At 37.7% G+C, this 14370-nt stretch overlaps 1 long non-coding RNA gene across 1 annotated transcript; it reads right to left on the reverse strand.

The window, feature by feature from the left end:
* Nucleotides 1-7466: 7466 nt before the first annotated feature.
* Nucleotides 7467-8714, reverse strand: LOC131252586 (uncharacterized). Its single transcript, XR_009174561.1, has 2 exons — nucleotides 8151-8714; nucleotides 7467-7657 (listed from the first exon to the last, which is right to left on the reverse strand). It is a non-coding gene; the product is annotated as an uncharacterized LOC131252586 (long non-coding RNA).
* Between the last annotated feature and the right edge of the window lie 5656 nt (nucleotides 8715-14370).

The raw sequence follows: 14370 nt of genomic DNA on the forward strand, positions 1-14370 counted from the left end.
TACCTTTATCAATCCAGTTGCACACAGTGGACTACGCCTCAAATCTCTTCTTCCTCTATCTCCACATCAATTTAGTCATTCCATCTTCATCTAATATGGAAAGAAGTCTATAGGAAAAAAAAAAACAGGGGGGTTGGGAGAACATGTCATATCTTAACCCAACAATTCTTCTTCTTCTTTTTTTCTCCACACTACTAAATAATAAGGCAACGCCGATGGATTTTTCCCAATAGCTTTTAGCCGTCAAAATGGCCATCATAAAAGGTGGCAATGGCGTTAACAAGTAATAGTTTAAAGCCGTCGACAATGCCAATAGCCATAACCATGAGGGAAGGGGTTAGGCACCCTCAACCATCCACTCTTGCACATAATCTCTACTTTATAATATCTAGATTTTTTTCCTCAGAATTTTTGAGATTTTAGAAAATCTTATATTAATAGACTAGTCAAATTATTGACAGAGTTACAAATCAGCTAATGAGCTGTAACTCTTTCAAATCACCACCAAGGATATCACATTGTCTCAACTTAAGGTATATTTGGAATGAATAGTAGGTATGAAGAAGGAAAAGAAATGCAAATACAATTGATGTAGAGCGGGTCGCGGATAGTTTCATGGCAAAGATGGACTAGAAGAAGCCCGATTGGAGACGAAGATGGAGATGATCCGGACCATCAGAACTTAAAACGGATGTATTTCGCAAACCGGAATGAGCTATCGGACACAATATTTGATTTTGGGTAGGACGAGCTACTTTATCTACCCAACCCCACTATGCGAGGTTGTACAAGCCGAATTTATGAAATACCATCAGATCAACGGTCATTTCCCTGTTTTATGTTCATTTTTACTATAAATAGTAAGTTTTAGTCTAACTGTAACTCTTCGTGAGTTGGGCTTCATGAGTTGTGTCCAACACGAAAAGTGCTTAGAAAAGTTTGGGGAACTTCATGGGGCGGCCAAATCGGACACTTACTATTTTTGGCTAAAAACCAGTAGACATCACGACCTTTTATAAATAGTAAGTTTACTATTTATAGTAAGTCTCGATTTCTAGGAGTTTTAGTTGTAGTTTGATTCTAAAACTTCTTCCATAGCTTAGCATCCTTATTTAAAGAGGTGTAAACTCGTTTATTTCATCTATCAATCAAATTACGAATTTCTTTAGAATTATTCCTATTTCTCTTGTTTTTCCTCATGGATTCGAGAAGTCTGTGAGGAGTCCAGAGAAGCTTCGTGGATTCGAAGTAGTTATCCTTGAGGAAGACGGTGCTCGACCTTTACACGTCCTCCCCTACGTCAACAATGCATAGATGATGCTATATATATATATATATATATATATATATATATATATATATATATATATATATATATATATATATATATATATATATATTAAGAAAGTGGAAAGATTCCACTGATTTCATTAATCACAACAATTTACGATGATTGTTACTAGGGAGATCACAATGTCTAAGCCTGAGGTGAACTTAAGGAGATGATTATTACTAGCAAGGATAAGCAAATGCGATATGTGGATGATCAAAGGAAAAAAAAGATAGTTCAAGTAAACTTGGCTTCTAATGCACCATGATCTAAAAACTCAACAAGGTGTAGAGCATACAACCAAAGATCATCCAAACTATGAGAGAGGGGTATGAGTGAAGTAATATACAAAATATAAAAAATAAATAAAAATAAAAAAATAAAAATTAGAGGGGATAACTAGATTGCCACCGATGCACATAGAGATGTGAGAAAAAGGAAAAGAGAGATAAAGCACTCCTCCTAGAAGAGATGACCATTGATCTTAGCTCTTGAACTTACTCCACTAGCCTTAGATGGTTGAGATGGCTTGGATGTAAGTTTGGCTTTAGATCGATGGATGGGATGGTAGTGGACCTCTCTAAGCTACACTCTTACTAATGTAGGGCTAAACGTGATAAGGTCGATCACCGTCTTCCTCAAGGATAACTACTCCGAATCCATGGAGCTTCTCTAGACTCCTCACAGAGACCTCTCGAATCCACGAGGAAAAATAGAAATAATTCTAAGATATATGAAAGAAACTTGTTGAATAATTGATTGATAGCTGAAATAAACGAGTTTACAACCCTTTAAATAGGGATACCAAGACTAAGAAGAAATTTAAGAATTAAACTATAACTAAAACTCCCTAAGATTCGTAACATACTATAAATAGTAAATTTTTTATTTATAGTAAGTTTCCTATGTGGCTTAACCAGGTTATTCTCCTAATTTTTCTAAACGCTTTTCATGTACCGCAACTCCTAAAGCCCAATAGATAAAGAGTTATACTTAAACTAAAACTTATTATTTATAGTAAAAATGGAATTAAACATGGAATTTGACCGTCAATAGGATGGATTCTCGCAAATTCGGCATGGGTAACCCGGCAAAGTTGGGTTGGTTGGCTAAAGTAGCTCGTCCTACCCCAAAATCATATATAGTGTGTCGAGTAACTCATTCCGGTTTGCGAGATATGCCTGTTTTAAGGCTCTGACGGTCTTGACGACTTCTACCTCTGATCGGGCTTTCTCTAATCCATCTTGGACATAAAAATGTCTATGACCTACTCTACATCAGTCCCCTCTACTTCAAAAGAACTCATCCTCGAGTTCTCGTGCTGCTTCGATTCTTGATACTCGATCTAGTGTGCTGTTACGATACCCGAATTAAAAGTTATGATCAATTTATAGTCCACCTTCTTTTGGTCCAACCATGCTAGGAATGTATCTATGACACGTTCTACATCACTTACTCAAACAATTGCTTTAATCACTCTCTACACTCATTAATCACTCTCTACTTCTAAAGCATAGCAAGTTCAAGTATACCCTATATGCTCTCAAGTGTTCCTAGTTATCTCAAATGAAAGGGGTGGGCCTCTATTTACAGAGGTTGGCCTTGATAATTCAGTAAATTGTACTAACTTGGAGGGCAAACATTGCCGCATGGTGTTATATGAATGATTGGAGGCCATGTCACATCATAGATTCACTTTGATAAAAGGTAAAACATATAATTTCATCCAGTGAAAGTTTCAAATAGTCATTTTGCCTTGGGGTTGGCAACTTCAATTACATCGTTGCCCATTCATAGGTTTTACACTTTTGGTCATAATGACTTTTAGGGCCCTGTTAATTGAATGTTTTTTGCTGAAATGGGCCCGGTTGATGGCCCTATTGGCACCCACACCTGTTGTAAATCCCCGATGGGCGATTATCTATTGTAGATGGCCTAGGGGTGACATAGGCCGTCCTAGTCAATGGTTTATACTGCTTACTTATAAATCCTATAGGCCCAGTAGAGCCCATGGGCCTTATTATAATTTCGATTAGTTTAGCTGTATTCCTGAGAGGTTCCTAAGCTCACAAATCATCTCACATAATTTAATATAAGGCACACCATTGTTGGGGTGGGGTATTCACAGTATTGTATATTCACGTGTCCATCAGTTCTTCTAGCTGAGTATAGGGAATGGTCTCAAAAATGAAGCGGAATCCAATCTAAGTAGGCCACACCATAGAAAACAATAGTCATTAAACACACACCATTAAAACTTTTTAACTCTCATTGTAATGCTTATTTGACATCTAAACTTTTGACAAAGTCAAACAGATTTAGATGAAGGGAAAATATAAATAACAACTTGATCCATAACTTTTGCAGCCCACAAGAAGTTTTTAATGGTCAATTATCACTATTTCATATGATGTGATTCACCTAGGATCTGGATGTACTTCATTTTTGGGACCATGTACTAAAACGAGTTCTTAAAATGAATAGACGGTGTGGATATACAACATATACAAAAAGTTGGGACCCACAGTCATGACTTGACGTCATTAAGGTCAAGGATGCAGATTGGGTGCTACCCCCACTAGCACCTAGCTAAAGTAGGGCAGTCTTGGTAAAGGCTAGAGCTGGGCACAAACCGACCCAATCCAAACTGAATCGAAGGCTTGGATCAGTGCGAATTGAGTAGGATCAGTCAGATCCGAACGTTCATCGGATCGAGTTCGGATCGTGGTCAATCCGGACCGATTCAAACCGAAATCTGAACCGAATAGATCCGATCTGATCCGGATCTATCATTGTTTAAATATTTTTTAAATATTTTTACTCTAAGTATATATAGTTTTTAACTTTTTATTTTTACCCTACCCAGCATTGAGTGCCTGTGTATTAAGGTACATACTCTGCCAGAGCATCAAATAACTCCTTGTTCTCTTGTTTAAACTTTTAAATATTTTCATATATCGCCATAAGCGCGAAATACTTGAAAAGCGAAACCGCCTCAAATGCAGATTTCCTTCGCAAGAAGTTCATGCACTGGGAACCTAGGTGGGGCCACAGTGATGCTTGTGAGAAATCTTTCACGTCTATTCTTTTTATAAGTTCATTTTAGGTTATGAGGCCAAAAATTAACCATATCCAATGCTCAAGTGGGCTGAAAACGTTGTAATTGAACATCCACAGTTGAAATATTCGTGGGGCCATAAAAGTTTTGAATTATGCTAATATTTGTTTTTTCAATTCATCCTAATCCTAATGATGTTATTAACGGTATGGATGGCATGTAAACATCACTGTCGAACCTAGGGAGGTTTCCATGGTTAAAATTTCCCTAAACACCTATTCCTTTAGCACGGCCCACTTGAGTCTTGGATCCTGCTCACTTTCAGTATCATCTCCTAAAATTAGCTCAAAAAATGGATGGACGTAGTGGATTCCTGAAAAACATCGCAGTGGGCCCCACCTAAGTTTTAAGCGCAAGAACTTCCTGTGAAAGCCGCATCCCTTTCACTCCCCACGTCTCTTACTCCTTAGCCATAAATCTAATCCCTCTCTTTCTCCACCTGAATGAGTAGCGCTGTATGGACCCACCCATCTCGATCCGGCCACAAGCAGCCCCGCACCCATTGGCCATCATCACCGTTCATCTCGATCAGGTAGGTACCGTAGTCCGTAGGTTTCATTAAAAAAAAAAAAAACAGAAGGACCTATCCGAACCATACCCAATCCGATCCGACTCGATTTCCCTGATCGAGTCGGATTCGGTTCGGATCAGGCTAGCCGTGCACCAGATCGGATCGAGTCAGATAACCTGAACTCGGTCCCAGATGGGATCGAGTTCGGGTGAGTCCATGGAAATTTCAGACCGAGTTGAGTTGGACCAATCCGGTCCGACTCGGCTCGATGCCCAGCTCTAGCAAGGCTTTGTGGAGCCCACCTTGACATATATATTTTATCCATGCCATTTATCTATTTTAATAAATCATTTTAGGGCATGAACTAAAAAGGAGGCAGATCTAAGGCTTAAGTGGACCAGGACAAAGGAAATAGACGGTCGGGTTGCTGCCCATGTACGTGGAGAAAAGAATAGCTAAGACACTCCTCATAAAAGGAGATGATCAAAGATACCAATTTCTAACCCTACTTCATCGATCCCAAACTGTAAAGATGGCTTGGACGCTAGAATGGACTAGGTTGGAGGGTTTGGATGGATGTTGCTCACTTTCACTCTTTTCTTTGCTATACTCTTACTCTACCCTCACTTTAACTCTAACTCTCTTATGTCTTGTTGTGATTCTTCTCATGTTGTTGTTGTTGTATCTCTTTCTGAGAAAGGTGAGACTCTATTTATAGAAGTTTGCTTGATTTTCTGATAATTAGTCGTAATTTGGAGAGCAAATACGCCATGTGAAATGATATGCTGGGGGACACATGTCATCATGATTTTGCTTTCATAAGTGGTAAAACAATTAATTTCACCTTTTAAGGAGGTAAATAGTCGTTTTACCCTTGGATAACAATATTATTACACCACTGACTTCTCTTTCCAACCATACTGGGAGATCTTGGGAGAGATCCTGGGATCTTCTCATATTTGCAAATATTTGGGTGGTAATATTATTGTTTCCTTAACACAATTTTTACATTTTTGAGCTCAATAACTCTTAAGTGACCCGGTGTACACTTAGGCTTGTTGAAATGGCTTCGGGCGGCAATATCATTGCCACCAATATGTACTTTTGCCTATGTAGCGACTTACATCAATCTCGTGATCATATGTAGTGTCCTCAAGTTGTCAAATAGCCATGGGTGGCAATATCTTTATACCACCAGGTGGGATTTACCTCCTAATTTTTTTACATGGAATTCAGTGGCTTTGTGGGACCTGGGCCTTATTACATATTTGGGTTTTATGTTGATTGGATAGGCCTTTTAAGGGTTCTAAGCTCTCGAGTCTTATATTCAACTTTAAGATAGGCGCATGTACAGTTTACTGGGGTGAGATGTCTATAGAACAACACCATGGTAAGCAGTAGTAATAATGATGCACACCATTGAAACCTTCTTAGGGCCCATCGTGATGCTTATCTGCCATCCAGCATGTTCAAGGGATCACATAAGCATGATGAAGGGAAAAAACAAAATCAACTCTATCAAAACTTCTGTGACTCCCAAAAAGTATTTAATGTTCTCACTGTGTGATCTACTTAAACCTTGGATATGCCTCATTTTTAGGCTCATACTCTAAATTGATTTGAAAAAACAAATGGATAGACAACATGGAAAAAAAAAAAAAAAAAACCCTTATATTACAGTGATCTGTGTGATTCCGTAGGTCAAAATCCCAACATGCATGCAATCCAATCAAGTCATCGAGTGACATACTTTGGTCAATAATATGGTGAATGAATGTAATCAAGTCCTTCTGCTCCCCTTTTTCCTCTCCAATTTTGCAATTCACTTCCCATGGCCACATAGACATGAGTAATGTTAGGACATCGATTGCATGGTGTACCCTAACACCACCCAACAACGTGATGGTAGTACTCTGTGGGGCGCACCATGATCTCTATCTTTATACACATTGTCTATCCATTTTGCTAGCTCATTTTATGGTATGAGCCTAATAATATTTAAGTCCATTCAAAGATCAAGTGGACTATACCACCGGAAAAAGTAAGGATTGAATGCCCATGGTTCAAAACTTCTAAGAACCACGAAAGTTTTGAATTAAGCTGATATTTATGTTTTCACCAAAGTCTTTGTGACCTGCCTAATAATATTTAAGTCCATTAAGATCTAGTGGACTGTACCACCGGAAAAAGTAGGGATTGAATGCCCATGGTTCTAAACTTCTAAGAACCACGAAAGTTTTGAATTAAGCTGATATTTATGTTTTCACCAAAGTCTTTGTGACCTGCCTAATAATATTTAAGTCTGTCCAAGCGCCGGTAAAATCACTGTTCATAAACACTTTTTCACAAAAAAGCGCTGATAAAAGTCTACCCAAGTGTTGGTAAAAATCTTTGTATAGATTTGAAAGGCCCCAGTAGGCCAATAATATTTTTTTATTATATATAATTCAATTGAAAAACCTCCATTTTTTTTTTAATATTTGAAACATAAAAATGATGCAATACAATTAAAACTGAATATTAAATAAATTTTATATTACTTCATAATAAAAAAATATAATATTTATTACAATAAATTAAAAATGGTCTTCAATAAATAAATAAAAACAAATCCTCTATATGGTCTACTCGTAGCACGAGTGGCGTAAAAAAGCTGAAGTGCTTGTAGGCCTAAATTCAGGCACAATTGATTAAAATCCTGCACACAAGAAAAAAAAAAAGAGTCAAAAAGTAGCATTAAACAAATTGATGCATGGAAAATAATCAATCATTTGATCCTATCCTTAAAAAGTCAAAAACTATCAAGGCAACAAATGTTGTAACTTGAATTCCATTACATCTATTGGCCCTACATTGATGCATGTGTTTTATCCACGCCCGTCCATCCATATGCACCCTTCACATGTGACATTCAAGTATACACATGACCAATATCAGTGGTGAATCTGGTTCATTAGTTACAATTCTATGATCTGCTTTAGGTGACATGGATGAAACTGGATGGTATCTAAGATGTGTTGAGAATCTAAGCAAGAATCTTCTACATAATGATCACAATAATAGTAGTAAAGGAACAGATTTAGAAAGTTGAGAATCTATTAGCATCTACAACAACTCTCAATTTAATTACACTCTAATATTAAAAAAAGAAAAAAATCAAAGAAAACCATTCCAAAATATCAAAGCATTACCTCATATATTGTTGGGATAAATGAAAACCCACGCCTTATTTCTCTGCATAGATAAAGAAACAAGGTTCAAAAACTGAATCTCCAGACAAACCAATGAAAAAGTGAAAAATTGAGTTGATAAAAACTTGCCTATAATCAAAGGAAGACATGGCCCTAAGCTCATGTTCCAACTGCTGCATGGCAGCAAGGTTCTGCCTGATCCTTGCATCAAGTCTACAAATCTGCAGGAATTTCAGTTTACTACAACTAAATATCAGAAAAATGAAATGAAGAATGTAGAGAAAGTTTCTTCTTCTTCTTCTTCTTCTTTTCTTTTGCATTGAAGGAATTTTAGTTTAAGCCATGCTTGAATCCAAGGTTACTTCAAACATGAGGAATTTGAATTCACAAAAATATTGTTTAATTTTCTGTATACCTTTTTAAACTCTAGAAATTCAGTTAGTTTTACTTATTTTTAGCTGGTGAATCTCTGATTTCAATTTTTCCAAAAACCCATTTTAGGATTCTTTTCCTTATGCTTGGGTGATCAACTGGATTCCATGTTTTAATCCAATCAAAATTGCATGGCACACAACTGGAGTTTGAAGGTTACCAATCAGATAAAACAGGGCATGATTTTAGAAATCTACAAAATCTGCATTTAAAAAAGGAGGAGCCAAGCTAGCATTGTAAGGCCCAGCACATTTTCACATTTTTTTTTTACTGAAATTTCTATCCAAGCTATCCCTAAATCATGTGGTTGGAAAAACTTTTAGGAAACAAATCATCCATGGGCCTTAGAATAGGAACAATTCATAAAGAACTCACATTCAACAAAAAAAGCTAAAAAAGAAAAGCCTATAAAAGAGTGGCATGGCTCTGGATCATTTGGTTTTTATGATTTCGAACATATGGATCATTTGGTTTTTATGATTTCGAACATGAATTCTCAATAGATGACTCAAAAGAGAAGAAACTCATGAGCATAATACAAATCCTAAAAATGAGTATCAACCTAACAGAAATATCAACCATAGTAAACGTTGTTACTAATTCTCAAACAACTAAAAAACAATAAATAAGAAAACTTACTTTAAAGATACCTGCTTTATTTCAGGTCCACTTTGAATGGCCAATTCTACTAAGCTATAAACTGTAAATTAATCAAATTTGCATGAATGCATAAGAGACAAAAACAGATAAAACTCCTTGAGATTGTGAGTATCCACCATTGCTGCTGACTTTACATCACGGTCCAGGAAAGCTTTGACGGCTTCAGCTGGTTGTGGAAGTACCCCTTGCATTTTGAATTTGCAAACAACAGTTAAGGTAGATCCCAAATTAGAAAAGGTGACAGCAAAAGTGAGATACAGGCATTTGAATGAAAGATATAGAATACAAGCTACCATATTATGATATGCTACATTTTGAAAGGTACTGTTTGCAGGCAAGTACAATCCAATACAAAATACACATTAATATACTCATAATCCACAACTCAGGTGGGCCACACCATAGGAAAGAATGGAGATGGGATGTCAACCAAGGGTTTTGCTTCTTGGGCCACCATGATTTACATAGATTGTGGATTATTTTTCACTTAAAAATTTGTCATTACCAAAGGCCACAAATGGAAGGTCAACATTGTCCCACAGTAGATTTTTGCTAGTTACGCTGTTTGTCGAAGATCCTGAAATTTGATATGGGTTACAGGAATTTGACTGAGCTGGATATACAGGAGAATGGGGTTGATGATCTTGGGGGCAGCTGGCTAAATTGCTTCTAAATAGATTCGATGTCTAAAGGCATGTGGCTCTTGCGGCCAGGGTTTGTTACTGTCTAAATGGATTCGATGCATGGGCAATTTGGTCTGCGATAGATTGTGAGGCTATCTCTGGTTATTCTTTGAGTGGCTTCTTGATTTTCTAATGAGATATGGAGTCTGTTTGTCTGATGTCTTGATGGCCAACATGATGCTGTCTTGCCCTTGGTATCTAACAGGACTTTTCCAACAAATCATTTAATTTTCTTCTTTCCACTTGCAATCATGGCACTTCTCAAATATATTGATTATGGAGTTCTGATTCATTGCCTACAGCCCTGGCTTCCATCTGGATGGCATTGAAAGAAAAGATCCTCACTTGTACTCAATTTGTCAAACATGATATTTCACTTATTGTGACACTTCCTATCCTTTCATCATCATCAGCATCATCTAAGCCTCTCGATTAATTGGTGTTGGCTACATGAATCATGTTCCGCCATTCCACTCTATCAGGGGCCATAGCTTCATCTAAGCCCTTGATACAATTTTTATGTTGTGACATTTACAAAAAAAAAAACTCTGATTTCTAGAGTCTGCAACATGCAAAGCTGTCTTGTATTCTAAGTCAAAACAAGAATTAAATTTTAACCCAACCTTGACCTTGTTCTAAGATTGCACATGCTAGTCTGGTTGATTCTAGACGACAGTTAGTTCCTCTATACATGTGAAATGTTCTCCATCTCTTTCTTTCTAAGGAATCTTGGAAAAGCTATTATGCAGGTAAGCTTGCATTAGTAATTTGTTTATAACTGGTATTATGTTCTACTTAATGTACATACCTTGGAGAAAAAAAACTATTCTGCAGAAAGCTTGGAATTGGTAATTTGTTTGCAACTTGCAAGAAATTGGAAACGTGCATATGTTGCAGCGCAATATCTTGTGGAATATCTTAATTCTGAGGAAACCTCAGCTACCTGCAGCAAGGTTGTGGAAATTTGTAAGTAAAAGATTGTGCAAAGGAATGCATAATCTACCATATAACTGTCTGTTTGAGCAGATTATCAATTTTGACTCATCACCATCTTCATAATAGCCTTGTCCGAGCTATTATGAGGTTTGGGTATCTATTTTGGCTAAAGAGTAATTGTGAATATATGGGTAGAAGGAATGGGTACCTTTTTCTATTTGGGCAGTTGGGGATCTATTTTGAACCCATCACCGTAGCCTTGTCCCAACTATTTTGGGTTGGCTTGGATATCTATTTCGACTTAGAGTTTCTATGAACACAGGCAGTAGGAGTGGATCATGTGATTTCAGAACTTGTCGGGGTAGTTGCCAGGGAAAGAGCACTTATTGAAGAATGCAGAGATCTATCGTCCAAGGTGCATATAATGCAGGTATGTCTTCCTTGTGCGTGTCTTCACTTGTACGAGCTGTATGAGTAAAGACGAGAAGAGGTAGGAATCAGCACCACAAATCATTGAGAAAGAATTGTGAACATCAATTTGCAGTGCTCTTGGATTGCAAAATTGCATGTATAACAGGGGATTTTTTATGATTTAGCTGTATGAACATGGGATGTGATTTGGTTTTCATAAGCGTTTTTCATGTCCTTTTTTACTACAAGCTTTCAGTTTGAGTGGTGAAATAATACTGGAGTTGTATTGAGTTAATGCAAATATGCATTAGACTTATATTTCTACCTGGAAGCTTTGGAGACATTTCTTCATTTTTGGTTAATTCTTATAGAGAAAAATACAATTAAGAGGGTAATTATTGTCTTGGTTTTGCATATGTATATGAAACATCCTCAAACTCCACACACAGCCCATGGCTGTGTATAGCAGAGAATATACAGCAGGACCTACACACTTCTTTATAAGAGAACTCAAGAGTCAAGACAGGGGCAAGGCCCCAAATGCAGAAAGCAGGCTCTTGAGAAACAAGAATCAGCCAGATTGGAAGATCCTGAACCTCTGACAAATGGCCTTTGAATGGATTGTGAAGCAGAGAGTACAGCAACAGTCCACATCCAACAGAAAACATTACAACGGTTAAAAGGTTAGGATCTTCCAATCCAGGAGCTTTCTAGGCATCCCCATCCAAGAGTGGGGCCCATCGGATAAATAGCATGGATCACCGAGCTGGATCCACTACTACCGAAAACCATTCAGTTGCAAACGCAGGTTTATTGAAAAATCAGATCAAGGGAAGAGAATTGCAGGAATCTGGAAAGCGAAACCAAAATCCAAAGTAACATCGTCGAATCTCATTAGGAAGTCGGGATATTGGAAGAATTTTGGAGAAATAGGAGTAGAAATCTAGGGTTTTCAAACGAGTGAGTGAGTTGGAAAAGGGCAGTACCTTAAATTGGAGATGGAAGAGCGTGGAATGAGATCCGGATCTGTCTTTTTACTCTCTCAGCTCACGAGAGGAGAAAGTCCTGAAAAATACACAAGAAATCCACAGATGAAAAATGGAAAAAGAAAAAGCATCTTCTCACTTGAATTTTCTGAAATCCAAACCCTAGTTCTAGATCTAGTAAATCCCCACCATAACCAGTAAAAAAAACCTTGCAAAGTGCAGAAAATAGATAAAACCCTAGGAAACAAGAGAGTAGCAGATCTAGATACTACGGTGAGATCCCAAAGCAGGTTGCTGCAACGGGAGAGATCCCAAAGCAGCCGTGAGAGAGAAAGAGGAGAGAGAGAGAAGGAGAGTCGTGGAGTTGCAGAGAGAGAGAGATTCACGGGTAGGAAATAGAAGAGAGTCGTGCTGGCCAGTAGGTTTTTTTTTTTTTTTTTTATGGTAAAATATCCGTCAGATGGTCTTACATAGTGCCAATGAAAGAGTAGCGCAAATGCCATTTATACCTTTTTGTTGTAGTGATATTTAAGTCCATTCAAAGATCAAGTGGCCTATACCACTGGAAAAGGTAGGGATTGAATGCCCATGGTTCAAAACTTCTAAGAACCACGAAAGTTTTGAATTAAGCTGATATTTATGTTTTCACCAAAGTCTTTGTGACCTGCCTAATAATATTTAAGTCCATTCAAAGATCAAGTGGCCTATACCACTGGAAAAGGTAGGGATTGAATGCCCATGGTTCTAAACTTCTAAGAACCACGAAAGTTTTGAATTAAGCTGATATTTATGTTTTCACCAAAGTCTTTGTGACCTCATGAATACGGTAGATTACAAATAAACATAACTGTTTGTTAATTTCTTGTGGTGTCATTCACCTGACCTTTGGATATGCTTCAACTTTGAACTCTGTCCTAAACTGTTCTGGCAAAATGGATGGCAACCCGAATAAAACATATATATCAGGATGGGCCTCACAGAGTCCTGACATCATGTAGCCCCTTGTTGTTGGGATCACCACGCAATCAGCAATGTTATGGTGATTCGGATGGAAAGTTGCTGGTGAGCACATCTGGTGAAATGACGTGGTGAGATTTGACCGTGGGGGCGCTCATTGATCACACATGAACTTTCTTGCACCCCTTTGCATGCAAATTAATTAATACTCTAGCAAAGAACGATGGTTGATGCACGGGCACGTAAAATGAGGTCTAATAGTATGGCAATTCACCCTTAGTAGAGATATATATGCAACAACAAGCTCTGTGAGGCTAATATTGATGTGTGCGCGTGCCATCTGCTGATCTGTCCATCTACCCCGTATCAGGACACTGAGTAAAAGAAAAAAAAACTAGGCTAATACAAAACTCAAGTGGGCCACAACAGAGGAGTAATGGAAATGGGACCCGCAACATTAAAACCTTTGTGTGGCCCATATGATGCTTATATGACATCCAACCGTTCATTAAGGCAAGTACATCTAGGATGTCGGAAAAAAAAAATAATAATAAAATCAAATATCAACTGGTCCAAAACTTTTGCGGGTCCAGGTAAGTTTTAAGTGTGCACCCCATCCCCCGTTTCATGTGGTGTGGCCCACTTGAGTTATGATTATCAGACTCAATTCTTAAGGGGAGCTGCGCAAATAAAAGGCACATGTGTCAGTCAAATTTAGCGTGGCCTGTTGGGCCACATTTTTGTTCAAGTAAAATGTTGGCTTCATTGTTCAGCCCAACATGCCTCTGACTAAGACTAACCATCTAGGCCCATTCTCTAAATCATGCCTGCTGGTCTTCCTAACCATCTAGGCCCATGTCTGTAGGGCTTATGTTCTAACCATACAGGTCCATGCCTGTACCAACTTATTATCCAATATCCAGATCTGGGTCATTTACCTTACTTTGTACATATCAAGGCGTACCCTGGCCCATTCAGATGTTAGGCCTAGATCTTGTGTTCAGGCCTCAGTCACAACCTTAAGGCCAAAACTCAAAAACTCAACTCGATCTTCAATCGACTTGATTCGATATTTTCACAATTAAATTTCTCGTATTTAGTTCATTTAACATGGTTATAACCTAAAATAATTAAAACAGAAATCAAATAATTGTT

Source organism: Magnolia sinica, chromosome 8, assembly GCF_029962835.1.
Source record: "Magnolia sinica isolate HGM2019 chromosome 8, MsV1, whole genome shotgun sequence".
NCBI classification, from domain to species: Eukaryota; Viridiplantae; Streptophyta; class Magnoliopsida; order Magnoliales; family Magnoliaceae; genus Magnolia; species Magnolia sinica.